Raw genomic sequence first — 21,547 nt, forward strand, 5'->3', positions numbered from 1 at the left:
GGGGAGGGGTTGTGACCTGCACCCGGGGCCGGGGTCACTCACCAGCCTAGCTCTGGTTAGTAGCGGCGCAGGTTCCGCAGATTCATTCGGAAATTCTGTGCGTGGGCCTTGACTATCCGTGTCTCCCAGTCCCAATACTCCGGCCCCTCCTGCTCCACCCACGGCGCCCGCGTCTCCATCCTCAGACTCGGGTCGTCGCTGTCGAACCGCACGAATTGCGTGTCGTCCACGTAGCCCACGTAGATGAAGTGGGGCTCCCCGCGGGGCCAGGACACAGCGGTGTAGAAATACCTCAAGGAGTGGGAGCCTGGGAGCGAGGAGGGGCTGAAACCCGCCCGACCCTCCTCCTGGCGGCCCCGGGTCCTGCGCCCCCGCCCGGCGGGCCCCTAGCTCCTCCCGCAGAGGCCGTTTTCCTCCCGACTCCGCACTCACCCGCCCAGGTTTCGGTCAGGAATAGGGCCCCGGAAAGCAGCAGGAGGAGGGTTCGGTGCTCCATGACCCGAGCCTCTGCGTCTGGGGAGAATGAGAGTCTGGTGGGTGACTGGGGTTTCAGAACCGGGACCGCGTCGACGCTGATTGTCTTCCCTAGAAACCCGACCCACAGTGGGAGTAAGAAGTGGGGCCGCGTCTTGAGTATCCTGGAAAAAGGACCCCCAGGTTGGGAGAAGAAGTGAAACTCTGGGGAGTGGGGAATCCCCAACGCTGCGCCTCCCCAGTGCAGTCATCGCCCTCAGAGCCTGAGACCCTGAGAGTCAGGCCCCGGACTTCGGACTTTGTCCTGATCCCTCTTGTACACCAAGCCTCTTTGTCACACTGTCTGCTTGAGTCCTGGCCAAGGATCTGTCTGTGGAAACCAGAGACCCCCAGGCTGCGCCCAGCCCCTTCCTCTTCACTCTCATCCTGGAATCCTCGTCCCTGAACTGGACCTCCCACTCCTCACCTCTTCCCTTGGACTATTCTAGAAGAAAATTCACCCCAAGGAACTTGATGAGAGAGTGCGCTTGCCCTGAGAATGGAAGTGTAGAGAAAGGGGTTTTCTCTTTAAACCTGATGAAGTTGTGACTGAAGGCACCAGATAGAGATTCTCGTAGGGACCATGTTTTTCTGTTTGTTTATTAATACAGTGCTTAGCACCATCTTGGTAACCCCTGAATGATCAGGATTCTAATCTGTAAAAGACCTGATTTTGGCTGCTTCGTATATAAGCGTGTCCGAACAGCAAGGCAGTTCAACTCACAAAGCTCCTAAGTTTTACTTTCCCAGACTATGGATGCGCGACTCTGGGTTGTTGATAATTAAAAATTATCTTCATTCCATACCCTGAGTTTTCCTGTGTGAGTTCAGGACATCTCAATATAAAGATGCAGGATTTGTTACTGTATATTGTAACCAGGATCCTCAAAATTGCAATGAAGCAAAAATGCCGGTCATCAATGCTTAAGCACTGCCTGTTTTAATGAATTATGCACATCTAAGCAGTGTGCTTATTTTATTTGGATACTTGTTTTTTTTGTTTGTTTGTTTTTTTGGTTTTTTGTTTTTTTTTTTTTGAGACGGAGTTTCGCTCTTGTTACCCAGGCTGGAGTGCGATGGCGCGATCTCGGCTCACCGCAAACTCTGCCTCCTGGGTTCAGGCAATTCTCCTGCCTCAGCCTCCTGAGTAGCTGGGATTACAGGCACGCGCCACCGTGCCCGGCTAATTTTTTGTATTTTTAGTAGAGACGGGATTTCACCATGTTGACCAGGATGGTCTCGATCTCTTGACCTCGTGATCCACCCGCCTCGGCCTCCCAAAGTGCTGGGATTACAGGCTTGAGCCACCGCGCCCGGCTGGTATTTTTTTACCCTTATGTTTTTTATCATAAGGAGACCATTAGTTTTCAGGAAGTCCCACAAAATGTATTAAATACGAATGCAAAGAATCCCCTGCTAGGCTCCTCCAGTGCTTTAGAATTCTTTCCCCTGCTCCTTTTCCTCACCTCCTGCTTCTCCAGCCCTTCTCTTTGTCCCTCATCCCTCACACACCCTCCCCTCCCCTTAGTCTCCGCCACCCTGTCACTCCTGAATTGTGGCGCTAACACCATCGCTCACTTCCTGTCCATGTCTGTTCTCCCCGTAGTGCTCAGCAGTCCTGCTAATGTGACTCAGGTTGTGTTATTTCTTCACTTACAATGGTTGGATTGTGGTCTACCATTTTGCTATTTGTTTTCAATTTGTCCCATGTTTTTGTTTCTGTTCCTCCTTTGCTACTTTCTTATATGTCAAGTAAACATTTTTTAGTTTATGGTTTTAATTCTCCTAGTGGCTTTAGCTATATTTATTTACTCTAATAATAATTTAATATTGTTGTAAGAATTGAAATCTAATTTCTTGACTTTTCACAGTGAAGTTTAGGTTATATTAAGCTCCATCCAGCAAATTAAAGGACACTTGTAACAATGTAGTTTCATTTTACCTACCATTATGCTATTATTGTTGTATATTTACATCAATATACTTATAAACTCAATAATACAGTAATACTTTTTGTTCTAATCCTTCATATTGTCATTAAGAAAATGAGTGTGTGTGTGATATGTGTGTGTGCATCGTTTCTGTTGTTAGTTGTCCCCTTCTGTGTATCTGGGTCACCATCTAGAATCATTTCCCTTCAGCCTGAAGAGCTTCCTTTAAAATTATATGTAGTATAGGACCCCTATGAAATGAATTTTCTGATTTTGATGATGTAAAATATCTTCATTTTTGCCTTCTTCCCTCATCCATTTTCTTTTTTTTATTGGGGCATTTACGTATAATAAAATTCACCAGTTTTCGCTGCATTTTTTATGAATATTGACAATCATTTATAGTCATGTAACTACCCCACTGCCTAGATAAAGAACAGTTTCTTTTCCCTAAAAACTTTCCTCCTGCCCCTTTCAATTTAATCCTTGCCTCCCATCCTGACGCCCTTCCCTTCACTCAACCACTGCTCTGCTTCTGTTACTGTAATAATACATTTTTTAGAATTTCATGGACATGCAATCATATGTTATGTGGTCCTTTGCTTGGTCTCACTTAGCATAACAATGTTTGAGATTATTCCATGTGGTTAAGAGTAATAACATTTCATTCATTTTTGTTGTTGAGTGGCTGCTGAGTACTATTGGAATTCCAGTTTATTCACTGTTTCTTTATTCTCCAGCTGATAGACATGTGGGTTATTTCCAGTTAGGGTCTGTTATTAATGAAGCCACTATAAATAACTGATTACACATCTTTGCATGGCCTTACATTTTCATTTCCTTTGAATAAATAAATATTTGTGGTTTGTGGGTCATGGTAAATGGATGTGTAGCTGTTTAAGAAATTGTGATACTATTTTACAAATTGACTGCAACTTTTTTTGCATTCCTATCAACAATATAAGAAATTTTTATTTTTTCCATATTCTTACCAGTATTTAGACTTACCATATGTCTTTTTAACTTTACCTATTCTAGGTGATGTGTGATAGTTTCTCACTGTGGTTTTAACCTGCACTTCTTTGATGACTAGTATCATTGCTATCTTGTCATGTTTGTCTAAGAGACTTATTACATCTCTTTGGTGGTGAAGCGGGCAGATCACTTGAGGTTAGGAGTTCAAAACCAGCCTGGCCAACATGGCGAAACCCCGTATCTACTAAAAAAAAAAGAAAAAGAAAAAGAAAAAATACATATCTTATGTGAATAATTTTGCAAATTTAATCATTAATCCCAGGAACTTTTTCAGAATTCCTTATGATTTTCTACAAATGCAACTAAGCTGAGGAAGAAAAATTTTATTTCTTCCTTTCCTATTTTTTTTCCTTTTGAAGTTATTTATATTTAGTAAAGACAGGGGTTCACTATGTTGCTCAGGCTAGTCTCAAACTCCTGAACTGAAGTGATTGTCCCACTTTGGCCTCCCAAAGTGCTGGGATTACAGGCATGAGGCACCACACCCAGTCCTTTTATTTGTCTTTCATTTCATTTTCTTGCAACATTGCACTAGTCAGGATGCTCAGAGGTGTTTAAACAAAAACGTGGAGAGCCATATCTTTGCTTTGTTGCTGATCTTAGGAAGGAAGCATCTGGCCTTTCGTAATTGAATATGATGGTAGCTGTAAACATTTCGTCGATGTTCTTAACCGCACTGAAGATATTCCTTCTGATTTTTAGTTTGCTGAGATATTTTGTCATGAAATGGTCTTTATTTTTGCAAGTGCTTTTTCTGCATCTATTAAAATAATTGTATAACATTTGTTCTTTGTTCTATTAATTGGGTGAATTGTGTTGTTTAATTTTCAGATGTTAAACCAATCTTACTTTCCCATGAAAAAGACCAATGTGACATGGCATATTATTCATTTTATGTATATCTTAATTGGATAAAGTTTTGTATAGAATTGTGAGTCTGTATTTAAGAGGAAGATTTGTTCTTGATTCTTTTTCTTGTGATGTTCTTGTCTGGGTTTTCTATCTGGATACTGCTGGTGATGTGGTTTGGCTCCATCTCCACCCAAATCTTACCTTGAATTACACTCCCATCATTCCCATGTGTTGTGGGAGGGACCCAGTGGGAGATCATTTGAATCATGGGGTCAGGTCTCCCAATACTGTTCTTGTGGTAGTGAATAAGTCTCATGAAATTTGATGGTTTTATCAGAGGTTTCTGCTTTTGCAGCTTCCTCATTTTCTCCTGTTGCTGTCAGGTAAGACGTGCCTTTTGCCTCACACCATGATTCTGAGGCCTTCCCAACCACGTGGAATTGTAAGTCCAATTAAACCTCTTTTTCTTCTCAATCTTGGGTATGTCTTTATCAGCAGCGAGAAAATGGACTAATACAGCAAATTGGTACCAGTGAGTGGGGCGCTGCTGAAAAGATACCTGAAAATGTGGAAGTCACTTTGAAACTGGGTATCAGGCAGAGGTGGGAACAACTTGAAGGGCTCAAAACAAGACAGGAAAATGCAGGAAAGTTCGGAACTGTTAGGTTTCCATATGCAAGCCTGGAGCCCGAAAGTCTGAAGTCCTGCCTGCCCTGACTCATATTTTCCACCCCTGCCCCACCGCCTGCATTCACCATTGTCCCTAATCACCAATCCAAGCTTCCTGGACAAGCCCTTCACCTAACCCTGTCATCTTAACTGTTCTTATGATAATGTAAATACCTCTCACCCAACCCAGCCTTCTTAACTGTTATGATCAAGTAAATACCTCTCGCCTAACCCTGCCATTGTAACTGAACTTGTGGTCACGTATACTCCTTGCCCCTGACCCCCACCACTGTAACTAAACTTACTCTGCAACACCCCCACCCCTCAAAAAATCTACCCAAACCTATAAAACCAACTCCTATCCCATTGCCCTTTTCTAATGCCCTTTTCGGCCTTAGCCCACCTGCACCCAGGTAAATAAACAGCCATGTTGCTCACACAATGCCTGTTTAAAAGGTCTCTTCATTCAAAGCATGCATTTTTCAACATTTGGTGCTGAAACCTGGGATGGGGAAACTCCTACGAGAGACCAAACCCCTGACCCTGTTCTTGTGCTCCCTCCATGAAGAAAGAGATCTAACTACCCACCTGGGGTCATCAGACCAGCCCACAGATGCACACCACCAGTTATCTTGGTAAGCAGTCTCTCTTTTTTGCTTTCCCATACTTTTGTCTTTTCCTTTCCACTTCCTCCCCCTTTTGATTTCATCCTTTTTCCACTGAAAAGACAAGGAAAATCAGGTAAACCAAGTTCTTCCGTGAGGTTCATAACCGGAAACTCCTACATATGTCACAGATCTGGGAACCCAGTTTCCCCAGGAGTTTGACTACCATGGAGATGTTCACCCTAGTCACTCACCCACCAGGCTCATGGCCGATATTGGTGGCAGGTCAACACAGAGGACGCTCTCTTTAACCACCCACCAATGATGAGGTTCAACCCAGGCTCAACTAGGGACACCTTTTGTGTGCCCATTTTCCTTGTCTCTGCTGCCTTTCCAGAACCATGGGCAATCGTCTGTCCTCTGTCCCTCCCTCCTCTCCCCTGGCCTGTGTTCTAAAAAACCTCAAGCCTCTTCACTGTCTCCTAACCTAAACCCCAAATGTCTCATCTTCTTCTGTAACACTGCATGGCCACAATACAAGTTAAACAATGGCTCCAACTGGCCAAAAAATGGCACTTTCAACCTCTCTATTTTACAAAATTTAGACAATTTTTATTGCCACATGGGCAAATGGTCTAAAATTCCCTACATCCAGGCATTTTTTTACACACCAATCCCTCCCTCCTTCTCTTCCCTTCCTTCCTCTGCTGGTAAGCCAGAATCATCTTCCTTGTCCATCAGTTCTTCCAACCTTTCTCCTCCCCACCTGTCCAAACCAGACCCTAATCCGGAACCTAACCCCAAACCCCAGAGCCTTCCTCCTCTTCCTCTGCCCACAACCTACCTCCTTATGCCCCTCCTGTCACCTCCCCACCTCATACATGGTCCAGTTTACAGTATAGTCCTGCGGTTACCTCCTCTGCCCCTCCCCAACAATTACCCTTCCAGAGGTGGCTGGAGCCAAAGGCACAGTTAGGGTGCACATTCCTTTTCCTTTAACCAACCTTTCCAAATTGGCCACGAGTTAGGCTCCTTTTCATCAAATCCTCCAATACTTAACCTAGTCCTGTAATCTCACCTGGAGTAATTTAAATGTCATCCTTCCTTCTACTCTCACCCCTAAAAACTGCTTAATATGCATTTTATCATCCAATCAACCCCAACATTATAAAAAAGGTACAGAAATTAAAATCTGGCCCTCAAACCCCACAACAGGAATTAAGCAACCTCACCTTCAAGGTGTTCAATTACAGGGAAAAATCTGCCTGGCGGCCTCTTCCGTAAGACAAACCCCAGCCACACCACTGGCTCTCAAAGACTTCAAAGCCCCCAGACTGCAGCACATCCAGCTTCCCCTCCCAAACCTTGCTTCAAGTGTCAGAAACCTGGCCACTGGGCCAAGAAACGCCCACAGCCCGGAATTTCTCCTAAGCCCTGCCCTGTTTGTGTGGGGAGCCCCCACAAATAGTCAACTGTCTGACTCACATCGCTGCTCCCAGAGCTCCTGGAGCTTCAACCCTCGGCTTGGCGGCTTAAGGCTAACACTGTCCGAGCATCTCGGAAGCCCCCTGGACCATCATGGATGCCAAATCGGGAAACTCTTATGGAGGAGGGTAAGTCCATCTCCTTCTTAATGAGCACGGAGACCACCCACCCCATGCTGCATTCTTTCCAAGGACCTGTCACGCTGGTCTCCATAACTGTTGTGGGAATTGATGGCAAGACCTCCAGGCCTCTCAAAACTCCCCAAGTCTGGTGTCAATTAGGCCAGCACTCCTTTCCACATTCTTTCCTAATCACCCCCACTTGTCCAGGTGCCCTGTTAGGCTAAGACATCCCAGCAAAGTTGTCTGCCTCCCTAACTGTTCCTGGGCTACAGCCACACCTCATTGCCGTCCTCCTCCCCAAACCTGTACCTCCCTCAGTAGCTCCCCTTATGTTCCCCAACCTTAATCCTAGGGTGTAAAACACCGCCGTCCCATCCCTTGCTACAAGTCACTCACCCCTCTTCGTCCCCTTAAAACCTAACCACCCTTACCCTGACCAGCTCCAGTACCCCATCCCACAGCAGCCTTTAAAAGTAAAGCCTGTTATCACCCGTCTATTGCAACATGGCCTTTTAATTACCCTTCTGCTTCTTTAGCATCAATACTCAAAGGGGTATCGTGTATCCCCTTCCAAAGCCCAAATTTCTTCCCCATCTGTTATAATCTTTCACCAGCATACACACACTCTCCCTGCCAACCGTATCCAGTTAATTTCCCAAACCCCAACCCCATCCACCAAACAACAGCTTCTCTCCTTCCTGGGTGTGGTTGCAACTTTCACCTCTGGATACCAGGTTTTGCTATTCTAACTAAGCCATTGTATAAACTCAGTAAAGAAACTTATCCAACCCTATTAATCCTAAATCCTTTCCTCACTCCTCCTTTCTTTCGCTCCTTAAAAAACAGCTTTAAAAACTGGTCCCTCACTAGCTCTCCCCAACCTGTCTCAACACTTTTTCATTATATACTGCTAAAATCCAGGGCTGTATGGTTGGAATTCTCACATAGGAGACAGGCCCCTTTTGTCCAAACAACAACCCAGCAGTCCTGGGCTGGTCCTCACAACCACATGCAGGAGCAGCTGCCGCCCTAAGACTCTTAAAATCCCTCAAAATCACAGGCAATGCCCCATTTTACCCTCTAGCTCTCATAACCTCCAAAGTTTTCTCTTTATACCTCACACACTTACTTTCAGCCCTTCACCTTCTCCACCTTTATGCAGTCGCCCCTGCGACTTAAACCACACCTCAAAGAGTCTGTTTCTATTGTAGCAGGAGCTGCCGCAAGAAACAGAGCTCTCGAACACCAAATGGGAAGGAAGAGCTTTATTATTATGGCTGGGAGCCGGGCGATGATTTGTCTAAACCCAGCTCATCTAACGAAGGAAAGTTCTGCCTTTATATAGGCTTCCACTCTAGGTATTACATGTAAAAGAATCTCAGGTTTACAGCCTTAGAAATCACGAGTAAAAGTATTTCGGGTTTACAGTTTAGAAATCACATATGAAAGGGTTTCAGGTTTAATTACATGTAAAAGAATCTCAGGTTTACAGCCTTAGAAATCACGAGTAAAAGTGTTTCGGGTTTACAGTTTAGAAATCACATATGAAAGGGTTTCAGGTTTACACTTTTAGGAATCACATGTGAAAAGGTTCTGGTCTCTGGATGGAGGAGTGGGGTAGGGGGTTTGATCTCGTTTAAGTAAAAACAGTGTCTTCCGGAGAGTTTCCCCAATACCAAGCCTACCATCTACAGGAAGGTGATTCAGCAGGCGCCAGTTGGCCAGACTTTTCTTCTATTGAAATACAGTGTGGAAGTCAAGGGGGGAGGTGATTCCAGATGCCTGGGTCTCCTTCCTCACCCCCTACTTTGAGACCCTCGCCACTTTATAAAACCAGTGAAAAGTCTCACTTTTATTCTCATTTTCCAGATGCTGTGAAGAAACTAATGGATACTGATTTATATAATATACTTGTGATGTCAGTTTTCTGGTCTATTACAGTAGTAAAGGATTTCGTAGTCATTTAGAGGAACAAGGGGGGGAAGCAGGGGAGTAGTAAACAAACACCCACCATTGTTACCACACTTATGATGAGGGTTTTTAATCCTCCCAGGCCTGAGGACCACCCCTTAAACAAGAACTCAGGGTTGAATCTCTGCCATACCGGCACAGGCACGTGTGCTAACTCGGTTATATTCTTAAATGCACGGCCCTGGTCGTTTATGCGCAGGCAGCAGCTGGTTAGTTTGATTTTTTTTTTTTTTTTTTTATAACAGACTCCTCCGTCAGCTGCCAGCAAATAATCTAAGGCCAACCGGTTCCGATAAATGTCATTTCTCATTTGAGTTTCTTGTCTGCCCAAAATGGACAGAGCTTTGCCCATTTCATTAATGAGTATTTCCAAGGCAGCCTGCAACGGAATGGTCTGAGTTAGCGTATAGATAGGAGTCCAGTGTCCCCATGGGCCATTCTCTGTCCCCGTGGCTGGCCTATAGTACTCGATAATTCTTTCTGGTGGCCACTTATTGTTTTTCCATTTACCTATTTTCAGACTTCTTTTCTCCCCGGGGGAGTAGACTGGATACCCTAATAGCTCACCTGTCTTAACAGATAATAGGAAAAAGGAAGGCTTAATGATGCCTATGACGCAGCTACCTGTCCATTTTTCACGCAGCTGTATGTATGCCCTATGTCCGCATATCCAGTACAACCCAGGCAGGGCTGTCCAGTCTCTCTGGTACCCGGGATGATCCCAAGCATCCTATAATTTTGGAAATTCTAGGAGAGGGTTCTTTTCTGTATAGTTTGAGCTCCACCAGGTTACAGTAGCCACAGTTCCATTATACAATCCCTGCCCTATGCAGCTAAGCTTTCCAACTGGAACAGTGAAGTCTGTTCCTTCTCTGGCCAAAGTATTGTCCAATAATCGAAACCTTTAAAACCCAGAAACTGTTGGTTTGAACCCTCTGAACTGAGGGCAGGTCAGGGAGAGGGACAGAGGGTAATAACTCACTGGCTTCCCATGGCCACCTGACAGGCATAGTCGTCCCTCCACATACATGGCAAGAAGTAACATTAAGGGAATGGGTCACATTTTCAGCAAATTGGAGGAACAAGTTCTTTGTCTTTTTCAGAAGTTCTGGCACTGGCTTATTTAATATACCATAAAAGTGCTGGTACACTGGCCGGGCTGAGCATTTTTGGATTTTTCCCTGAATCTGGATACTGACTCCAAGGTCAAGCCCTTTCTCATTAATTCCTAGCATTACACTTTTTCCTTTTTCCCATTTAGAGTCTTGGGGGTTTGTGATTATTAGTTTTACTGAGCTACAATGTCCTGAGACACAAGGGACATTACTCCCTGGAATGGTGTCTCTCCCTTTTATAAGAAGAACGGGATTATTTGTATCATTCTTTTAAGTGGCCCAGATGATGCATGACCCAAAAATGCAATTACTGCCCCAGTAGGTTTTCTGGTAGATACACTTAGGCTCTTTTGCCTAACTTTGTTCCCATCCGAGGGAACCACAGCGCCCCCTACTGAAATGATGGCTGCACAGGCATTAAACCTTAGTGTAACCTGTTTTGGGCTTCCGTTCTCCCTTGTTCTGGCTATTAATTTAGCAGGGCTATTTTACCACCCTATTAGTAGTTTAATTTTAAAAGTCGTATGTGTAGGGGGCTCTGATGGGTAGTAGCACACATCCCCCAGATTACACACCTTATACTGAGTACCATTATATAAGCAGGTCCCCTTCTGTGTCCCTGTACATTCATAATAACTGTAGGACACAAGAACGGCAGTAACTTTACGTCCTACCTTAGTAACCTGGTGCACACACTGAGGGCATTCTTCAAAATTAGTTAATGTCCCTACTGTACAAGTCCAAATATTAGGAAGAATAAGTCCTATGATGAATTTCCTCATGCTTCAGCCATGCGTGGACCAGCCAGCTTCCAGATGTGGCTGGAGCAGGGCTTGTTGTCCTATTTAAGGTGATTCTGCAGTTGTTGCCTTGGTGTAGCTCTCCAAGTCTCAGCTGCTGCTGGTTTTTACACAGCTGTGGTGAATCCAGGCTGGGGTTCCCTCCACCTTCACAGCTGTGGGAGTGGTCAGGATCAGGCCTAAGGTCCTTTCCACCGTGGCTTTAGAGGGGCTGTACTACAGTCTTTTATCCACAGGTGATCACCTAGTGAGAAAGGGTGAACTGGGGAGAATAAGCTTATAGGACATTTGTCATTTATCCTGGTTGAAATGTCCTGAGCATTCTCCCTAGAGCTGGTAACTAGCATCCTAACTCAATCTCTCCCCACTCCCGAGGAGTTCCCAGGAGTGCCTGGAGTAGGGGAAGGGGCCTATGATATAAGGCTTTATAGGGGAATATCCTGTTTTCCAGAAGGGAATACATTTAATTTTGAATAACACCAAGGGAGGTGCCTGCACCCACTTTGATCCTGTTTCCTGATACACTTTCCCTAAGATATTTTTAACGGTCCAGTTCATTCTTTTCACTTTTCCCAAACTCCAAGGACAATAGGCAGCATGCTGTTTCCAAAGTAATACCCCAAGGCCATTGCTGTCTTCTGGGCCAACTTCACCGCAAATGCTGATCCGATGAGCAGTGGCAGTCCAAACCTAGAAATGAGATCTCGAAGCAGCACATGGGTTATTTCATGGGCTTCCGAGGGGCAAAGTGGCAGAGTTTAGGGTGTGGCATAGACCCCAATGGTGATGTGGAGATTTTCACTTCAGCAGGCTCAGGTATTTGGTAGGCTTAACATTTGTTAACCAATGATGTCCTTTGGTATTCATTAGGGTTACTACCGTGTGGGGGTGCTTTGATATTTAAATTCTTCCCAGAGTTGATGCTAGAATCTTCAACTGCCATTCCTCATTTTTTTTGGTTTTGTTTTGTTTTGTTTACCCATACAGCATGAAAAACTGTCAAATCTGCTAGCCCCAAAGCCAGGGCTGACAGAATTTTCACCTTTAGTTTCTGCCCCATTCAGAGAGTTTCTGTTTTTTCTCCCCTCCCCCTTTTGTCACTTTGTGTAAGGGTTTGGCCAGTACTTCGAAGTTTGGAATTCACAATTTACAAAACCCACAGCTCCCAGGAGCTCTCTCACCTGCCTTCTAGTCTCGGGTTCTGGCAGGTTGCAAACGGCTTGCTTCCTCTCTGCTTCTAGGCTGCGGTCCCCCTTCCAGATGGTGAGCCTCAGATATTGCATTTGCTTTTTGGCAAATCTGGGCTTTCTTTTTAGACACTTTATACTGACAGTCCTCCAGGTGCCGAAGTAAGGCATCTGTTCCTTTTGTGCACCTGACTGCTGTGAGGTGTCCCAATAGAAGGTCATCAGCATATGGGGGCAGCATGCAAGCAAGAAACTTTTGGGGGGCAGTCATGGGCTAGTGGCCCCCCCAAGGATGGGGAGAGAGTTTCTGAGTCCCTGGGAAGCTGGGTCCAGGTGTATTGGGTGGTTGCACCTGTTTCTGGATTTCTACCATTGAAACGCAAATAGTTTTTGACCCTCCGAGGCCAGTCCAATGCTTCAAAAGTATTCTTTAAATAAAGTCACGTGAACCAACTATCCTCTCCTGGCAATAATCCCAACTGCGTGCATAAGTTGGGTGCAAGTGGGTGCAAAGTCAGGCAAGCCCTGCACTGGCCTGGGTGGAAATACCAGTCTTTTAGTCCCTGGTTAGGGAAGGTCTTCACCCTCCTTCCTGAGGGATGAGAACCTGGATAACATCTTCCTGAGGGATGATGAGAACCTGGATAACCCCTGCCTGAGGCAGTCTTAGCTGCAGGGTGTCTTTCTTATTGAATGGGATAGCCACAGCACTGAATTTGCACAAGAAGTTTTGCCAGAGAAGAGAGGTAGGGGCAGTCCATCAGGATCTGTTCTTTTAACACTTTAATAGCTCTAACGACATTGGTTTTATTCTTTACAGGGCTGTCGTTCAGACCATGGTCTCTTTGGGGGCGTAGAGTCCAGCCTCCCTCCCCTTTAGTTCAGTGGCCCTTTCATTAGATTGAACAGAGCCCCTTCACTTTGGTTTGAAGCCTTGTGCTCAGGGTCTCCCTGTTTCCCCTTTAGCTGGGGCACAAGTCCTTCCAATGTCATATTTACTATGCATTGGTCTTTAGGGCTTTTAGGAGCAAAAGAAGTATACATGTGAAACGCATCATGAGCCTCTAGTTTGTGTTTAAAAGATACATAAGCAGCTGATGGTAATCAGCAGGAGTGGGGTTATGAGTCTGAATAATTATTTGCTGTAGGTCACCAAGAGCTTGTGGCTCCGTGGTATCAAAAACTTTTCTGCCACTGGAGCTGCCAGAACCTTGGAAGTCTGCATCTGTCTGTGAGGGGGGAATGGTGATTTCTAGCAGTCTGTCCCTTGGCCACTAAAATAGATGCTCTCTGTCCTCCTAACCACTTCAGAGTGTTCAAAACTAACTGAAACTATGAATCTATGTACAGAAATTGATCAAGGTGTTCTAGCTTGTGGCATATAACCTCATGCCTTACTTTGGAGACAAAAGACCTGTCTAAGGTCCCCTCCAGGGGCCAACCTTCCCCAAATGCTGGACAATCTACCTCACATAAAGTCCTCAATTTCTCTGGTGTCATAGCTACTCTATAATTCCCACTAAATCCTTTCTTGAAACGTTTCAGCATGGTCTCTAAAGGGGTGGGCTTGCTGTGAGAGTGATCCATGCTTACGCTACCAAAAAAACAATTCTCACAGTTAAGAGAGTGGTTTGTTTTCTTTGTTGCTGTTGTTGTTTTTGAGACAGAGTTTCGCTGTTGTTACCCAGACTGGAGTGCAATGGCACGATCTTGGCTCACTGCAACCTCTGCCTTCTGGGTTCAAGCAATTCTCCTGCCTCAGCCTCCCGAGTAGCTGGGGACTACAGGCACGCACCACCATGCCCAGCTAATTTTTGTATTTTTAGTAGAGACGGGGTTTAACCTTGTTGTCCAGGATGGTCTTGATCTCTTGACCTCGTGATCCATCCGCCGTGACCTCCCAAAGTGCTGGGATTATAGGCGTGAGCCACCGAACCCGGCCATTAAGAGGGTGTTACTTCACCCACAGCAGTTCCCGCCCAGCGAGATGCTGCACTCTCCAATTTACAGTCACTTCAATCCTTCCGCAATGCCTAGATGGCAAAGGCTTTTCCATTCAGCCTTATGTGGCTGTTTCTAATTCCAACTAGCCCTACAAAATGCTTGACACATGAGGCCCCTCCTTCTAATGGGCCCAGTACTCCCACCTTTCACAACTGAGGAGTCCAGTTGGATCCCTCTACACACACACACACACACACACACACACACACACACACAAAAGCTCTCCTTCCTCCCCTCAAATCGAAACCATAAGCAAAAAGCTTCCAAGGTTAGTTACAAAGGGGGAGGGGGGGAGAGAGAGAGAGTGCGCCAAGTTCAAAAGCGCTGAATCTGGCACAGGTGTGTGATCAGGCCATGCTTCCACCTAGAGGAGGTGGGCTATCTTCCCCGGGATCAATCCTACCATATTTCTGTTGTTAAGATGTTCCAAGTACCCATTCCTTCTTGATGTTCAGCCACTGGGTGGATCCACACTGCAGGGGCCTTCCTGCTCCACTCTGGCGAGGCTTTCCATCAGGCAAAAACGTGCCCGGGAACTGCGTCACCCCAGTGGGTGGGAGCCCCCTGCAGGGATGCTCTAAAGGGCTAGGCAAACCACCTGAGAGGCTCTCTCCTGCCATCTGCCAACCCAGCTTGTCTAACAAAGGAAGGTTCTGCCTTTATATAGGCTTACGCTCTAGATATTATGCACGAAAGAATCTCAGGTTTACAGCCTTAGAAATCATGAGTGAAAGGGTTTTGGATTGACAGCTTTAAGAATCACATGTGAAAAGGTTTCAGGTTTACAGTTTTAGAAATCATATATGAAGGGATTTCAGGTTTACACTTTTAGGAATCACATTTGAAAAGGTTCTGATCTCTGGATGGAGGAGTGGGGTGGGGGTTTGATCTTGTTTAAGTAAAAACACCGTCTTCTGGAGAGATTCCCCCACACCAAGCCTGCCATCTACAGGAAGGTGATTCAGGAGGCGCCAGTCGGCCAGGCTTTTCTCCTATTGAAATGCACTGTGGAAGCTGAGGAGGAGGTGATCCCAGATGCCTGGGTCTCCTTCCTCACTATTATTTTCTGTCTAACTCTCATCAAATTCACTGCACTCATTGGCTTTCACACGCCCTGCTTTTGTTTAAGTTGCTGGTTTACACTTTTCCTCCAGGCAATTACAGCTAATATTTCACTCTTAATCTGGCTCCCATTCTCTGCTCATATTTAATCTTGTTAATGAAAGTAAGTGGTTGCTTATAGACACTGCATGCTTCCTCATACACCATAAAAACAAAAGCTCTCCCTCCACACAGTTACCCTGATACTATCTTTCTCCTTCTCTTATTTAAACCCTGAGTTTTTCCTATTAATCTCTCAATTCCTACAAAACCATATACAAGCAATAACCAATCAGTCAACACAACACATGCTCCTTCTAACAATCCCACAATATTACCCCTTGCCCCAAAATCTCCCAGAAGTTAAAATTCTTTCTCATTTTTAGGTTTCCACCCTGCCCCCAATCCTGCTCGAAGAAGCCTTGAGAAACTTTGTCCCCACTCCCTAAAACCTGTTATCACCCCCTCTTCTCTAATTCTTTCTCTCTCTATATTAAAAATAACAGTATATCACTTTTCCATATGCAAGCCTGGAGTCCGAAAGTCTGAAGTCCTGCCTGTTCCGGCTAATATCTCCCGCCCCTCCAAATGGGTTCGCCGTTGTCCCTAATCACCCAGCCCATCGGAGCTCCCCCGACATGCCCCTCACGAAACCCTGCCATCTTAACTGTTCTTATGATAATGTAAATATCTCTCACCCAACCCTGCCATCATAACTGAACATGTGGTCACGTATACTCCTTGCCCCTAACCCCACCACTGTAACTAAACTTACTCTGCAACACCCCCATCCCCCAAAACCTATAAAACCGACTCCTATCCTGCTGCCCTTTTCTAATGCCCTTTTCGGCCTTAGCCCACCTGCACACAGGTAAATAAACAGCCATGCTGTTCACACAAAGCCTGTTTAAAAAGTCTCTTCATTCAAAGCGCACATTTTTCAACAGGAACCTCCTAGAGACTTGTTGAACGGCTTTGACAAAAATGCTGATAGTGATATGAACAGTAAGGTCCCGGCTGAGGTGGCCTCAGATGCAGATGACGAACTTGCTGGGAACTGGAGCAAAGGTGACTCTTGTTATGTTTTAGCAAAGAGACTGGTGGCATTTTGCCCCTACTCTAGAGATTAGAGGAACTTTGAACTTGAGAGAGATTATTTAGGGTATCTGGTGGAAGGAATTTCTAAGCAGCAAAGCATTCAAAGGTTGACTTGGGTGCTGCTAAAAGCATTCCATTTTAAAAGAGAAACAGAGCATAAAACTTCACAAAATTTGCAGCCTGAGGATGCAGTAGAAAAGAAAAACCCATTTTTGGGGGAGAAACTCAAGCTGGCTACAGAAATTTGCATAAGTAACAAGGAGCCAAACGTTGATCCCCAAGACAATGGGGGAAAATGTCTCCAGGGCACGACAGAGGTCTTCATGGCAGCCCCTCCTATCATAGGAGGGAAAAACGGTTTAATGGGTGGGGCCCAAGGTCCCCATGCTGTGTGTAGCCTACAGACTTAGTGACCTGCATCCCACCTCCTCCCACTGTTTCTGAAAGGGGCCCAGATACAGCTTAGCCCATGACTCCAGAGGGTGCAACCTTTAAACCTTGGCAGCTTCCATGTGGTTTTGATCCTGCAGATGCACAAAAGTCAAGAATGGAGCTTTGGGAACCTCCACCTAGATTTCAGATGTATTGGATGTATTCAGTGCTTGGATGTTGGGGGAAACAGCAGTGGAGGAAGGGCTGACAGAGTGCCTACATAAAACGGTTACAAGTACTGGGAACAGTAAACCGCGGCTAACTGCGTCAGGCCTCTGGGCAGGCAAACTTCCCTAAGCCTTCATGTTCCAGGTGCAGTGACCTTGCTCTGTTACAGCACATAACATGCTCAAGGACTTAAGACCCCTTCTGTAGCATTACAAAGCAACCAGACTTGTAGGCTCCTTGTGAGACTCACTCCCTCCAGCTGCGCCTAGAATGCAATCTATAGATAACCACATGCTTCTGCTCTTCAAAGTTTCCCACAAAGCCACACTGCTAACAATCTTTAGAATGATGCACCAGTTCCTGTTCACCAAAGATTGCTTCACTGTCATGCCATCCCCTCCCCACTATCACCTCACCTTCACCCCACCCTCTGCTGACTGCTTAAAGTGATTGTAACCAATAAATACTGTGGGACCTAACCTCAGGGCCTTCACTGCCTCCATTACAAGTGACAGTTCCCTGGTCTCACTTTCATTATTATTATTATTTTTTTTTTTTTGAGACAGAGTCTTGCTCTACTGCCAGGCTGGAATGCAGTGGCGCAATCTCGGCTCACTGCAACCTCCACCTCCTGGGTTCAAGCGATTCTTCCACCTCAGCCTCCTGAGTAGCTGACACCACAGGCACGTGCCACCATGCCCGGCTATTTTTTGTATTTTTAGTAGAGACGGGGTTTCACCATGTTGGCCAGGATGGTCTCGCTCTCTTGACCTCGTGATCCACCCGCCTCGGCCTCCCAAAGCACTGGGATTACAGGCGTGAGCCACCATGCCCAGCCCCACTTTCATTCTTAATCTCTCTTTTTTCTCATTCCTTTGTCACCACCGAACTCAGGGTACCCACAGGTGGGGTGTGGGGGCTGGCACCCTACACCTGAATGCCCAGGCAAAAGTTTGCTGCAGGGGCAGGGCCCTCATGGAGAACCTCTGCTAGGACAGTGTGGAGGGGAAATGTGGGGCTGAAGCCCCCTCACAGAGTCCCTACTAGGGTACCACCTGATGGAGCTGTGAGAAGAGGACCACCATGCTCCAGAGAATGGCAGATCCACCAACAGCTTGCACTTTGCACCTGGAAAAGCCACAGACACTCAATGCCAGACTGTGGAAGCAGCCAGGAGGGGACATATACCCTGCAAAGCCACAGGGACAGGCTGCCCAAGATATGGGGACCTACCTCTTCATCAGCATGACCCAAATGTGAGACATAGAGTCAAAGGAGATCATTTTGGAGCTTTAGAATTTGACTGTCCCACTGAATTTAGGACTTGCTTGGGCCCTGTAACTCCTTTGTTTTGGCCAATTTCTCTCATTTGGAATGGTTGTATTTACCCAATACCTGTACCCCCATTGTATTTAGGAAGTAACTAGCTTGCTTTTGATTTTACAGGCTCGTAGGTGGAAGGGCTTTGCCTTGTCTCAGTTGAGACTTTGGACTGTAGACTTTTGGGTTAATGCTGAAATGAGGAAAGACTTTAGAGGATTGTTGGGAAGGGTTGGTTTTGAAATGAAGACATGAGATTTGGAGGGGCAAGGGGCAGAATGATATGGTTTGGCTCTGTGTCCCCACCCAAATCTCATCTTGAATTGTACTCCCACAGTTCTTACCTGTTGTGGGAGGGACCCAATGGGAGATAATTTGAATCATGGGGGTGGTTTCCCCATACTGTTCTTGTGGTATTAAATAAGGCTCACAAGATCTGATGGTTTTATCAGGAGTTTCTGCATTTGTATCTTCCTCATTTTCTCTTGTCTCTGCCATGTAAAAAGTGCCTTTCACCTCCTGCCATGATTCTGAGGCCTCCTCAGGCATGTGGAATTGTAATTCCAATTAAACTTCTTTTTCTTCCCAGACTCGAGTATGTCTTCATCAGCAGCTTGAAAACAGACTAATACAGCTGGCTTAATAGATTGAATTGAAAATTGTTGCCTCCTTTAAATGGTATGTGATGTTATTTCTGAATTATATGTTTAATACAATTCATCAGTAAAGCCTTCTGGACCTGGAGTTTCCTAGATGAGAAGGATTTTGATTGCAAATCCAATTTCTAAAATCAATAAATGACTGACCACATTTTTTATCTCTTCTCAGGTCAGTTTTCATAAGTTTTCTCTCTCAAGGAAATTGTTCATTTGTTTGCCAAACTTATTGACATGAGATTATCAGTATTTCTTTTTGAGATCTAGAGTGTGCACTGACATTCTATCTTTCATTCCTGATCTTGTTAATGTGTATCTTTTTTTCTTGATCAATCTAGCTAGAAATGTTTAAAGTATACTGATTTTTCTGCCATAGAACCAATATTTGGGTTCATTAATTTTCTCTATCTTTCTGCTTCATTTTTTTTCTATTTCATTATTATTTCCTTTCTTCTGCGTGCTTTGGTTTAATTTGTTCTTTGTTTCTCATAGCAGAAACTAATTTACTAATTTGAGACCTACCTTCTCTCTTAATAGAGGCATTTAAGGATATCAGTTTTTTCTCTATCACTACTTCAACTACATTTGATATGTTGTATTTCATCATCCTTCAGAAAACAGAAGATTTTCTAATTTCTCTTGTGATTTCCTCTTTGAATAAATTGTCATTTCAAATTTTGATGTTTAATTTCCAGTACTTGGTATTTTCATGATTGTCTCTCCTAGTCAATCTGGGCAGTAATTGTATAATACCATAGTCTATGTGGCAAACAACAGAACTCTATTTCTCACAGTTCTGGAGGCTGGGACATCAAGGATGAAGACCTGGGAAGAGTCAGTGTACAGTGAGGGCTGCTTCCTGATTCATGAATGTTGCCTTTTCTTGGTGTCCTCACATGGTGGAAGGAGCAAGGAGCTCTCTGGGGTCCCTTTTATAAGGACATTCATTTCACTAATGAGGATTTTGCCTTCATTGCATGATCACTTCCTAATGGCTCTACCTCCATCACAGTAGAGATTAGATTTCAATTACAAGTTTAAGGGTGACAAAAGAATTCAGTCCCACAGGATTATCTTGTTGTTACAGATTTCTAATGTATTTCCAGTATGGCCAGAAAATATATTCTGTATGATTTCAATGTTTTCAATGTTTTTTTGTCTTATGACCTGAAATGTGGTTTCTCCTGGTAAATGTATATATTTGAGATAATATGTATTTTTCATTGATGTGCCTACATATATAAATAAATTAAGTCTGGGTGCTTGATAACGTTTTTCAATTTTCTATGTCTTTGCTAAATTTTTCTTAGTTTTTGTATTTATAGCTGAAAGAAAGCTTTAAAATGTCTAATCACATTCATAGAATTCTCTACTTCTCTCTGTAATTTTGTCAATTTTTCTTCATGAACTCTGAAGACTTGCTATTGGACCCATTTTGGTTGCATTTCTTTCTGTTGAATTTACCCTTTTGTTATTATGAAGCCCCACTTTTTCTCTCTGGTAATATCTATTATTTGAAAATCTTTTACTGGTATAAAATAACCATTTCAATTCCCTTATGCTTACTGTTTGTATGGCATTCCTTTTTCCATCAATTTTTACTTATCTGTTCTTTCATATGGAAATTGCATGTTGCGCATTACATGCAGATGTGTGTTCACTGCAACACTAGTCACAATAGCAGACATGGAATCAACTTAAATGCCCACCAATGGTAGACTGAATAAAGAAAATGTGGCACATATGCACCACAGAACACTATGCAGACATAAAAAAGAATGAGATCATGTACTTTGCAGGAACGTGGATGGAGCTAGAGGGCATCATCCTTTGCTAACTAAGGCAGAAACAGAAAACCAATTACCACATGTTCTCACTTATGAGTGGGAGCTAATTGATGAGAACATAGAGGGGAACAACACACACTGGGGCCTACTTGAAGGTGGAGGGTGGGAGGAGGGAGAGGATCAAGAAAAATAATGAATGGGTGCTAAGCTTAATATAGATGGGTACTAATGGGTACAGAAAGTTTATATGACAAACTCCCATAATACAAATTTACCTATATAAAAAACCTGCGCATGTACCCTGAACTAAAAATAAAAGTTAAATTAAAAAAAAAAAAACTCATGTCTTGAAAAGAGCATGTGGTTGGGTTATTTTTTTAATCCACTCACAGAATCTCTGCCCTTAATTGGAGTGTTGCTTTATATAGGTTTTCGTCATTATTAATATGATAGATTTTAGGTCTACAGTGTTATTGTCTCAGCTTTTGTTTCCGTATTCCTGTTGTCCTGACCAATGATTTCTCATCAGAAACCACAGAAACAAAATAAAGTAGAATAACATCCTTAAAAGTGCTGGAAGAAAAAATGTCAACTAAGAATTCTATATCAAGTACAGATGTCCTTCAAGATAAAGGCAAAATAAGGAGATATTTCAGGTAAAAGAAAATTAACAGAATTTGCCACCAGCAGATGTGT

General features: G+C 44.3%; 1 long non-coding RNA gene across 1 annotated transcript; it reads left to right on the forward strand.

The window, feature by feature from the left end:
• The first annotated feature begins 7,077 nt into the window (after positions 1–7,077).
• On the forward strand, positions 7,078–20,619 carry LOC108591414 (uncharacterized). Its single transcript, XR_001911322.4, has 3 exons — positions 7,078–7,218; positions 18,998–19,086; positions 19,859–20,619. It is a non-coding gene; the product is annotated as an uncharacterized LOC108591414 (long non-coding RNA).
• Positions 20,620–21,547: the final 928 nt, after the last annotated feature.

The sequence above is a fragment of the Callithrix jacchus genome, chromosome 4 (assembly GCF_049354715.1).
Source record: "Callithrix jacchus isolate 240 chromosome 4, calJac240_pri, whole genome shotgun sequence".
Classification (NCBI taxonomy): Eukaryota; Metazoa; Chordata; class Mammalia; order Primates; family Cebidae; genus Callithrix; species Callithrix jacchus.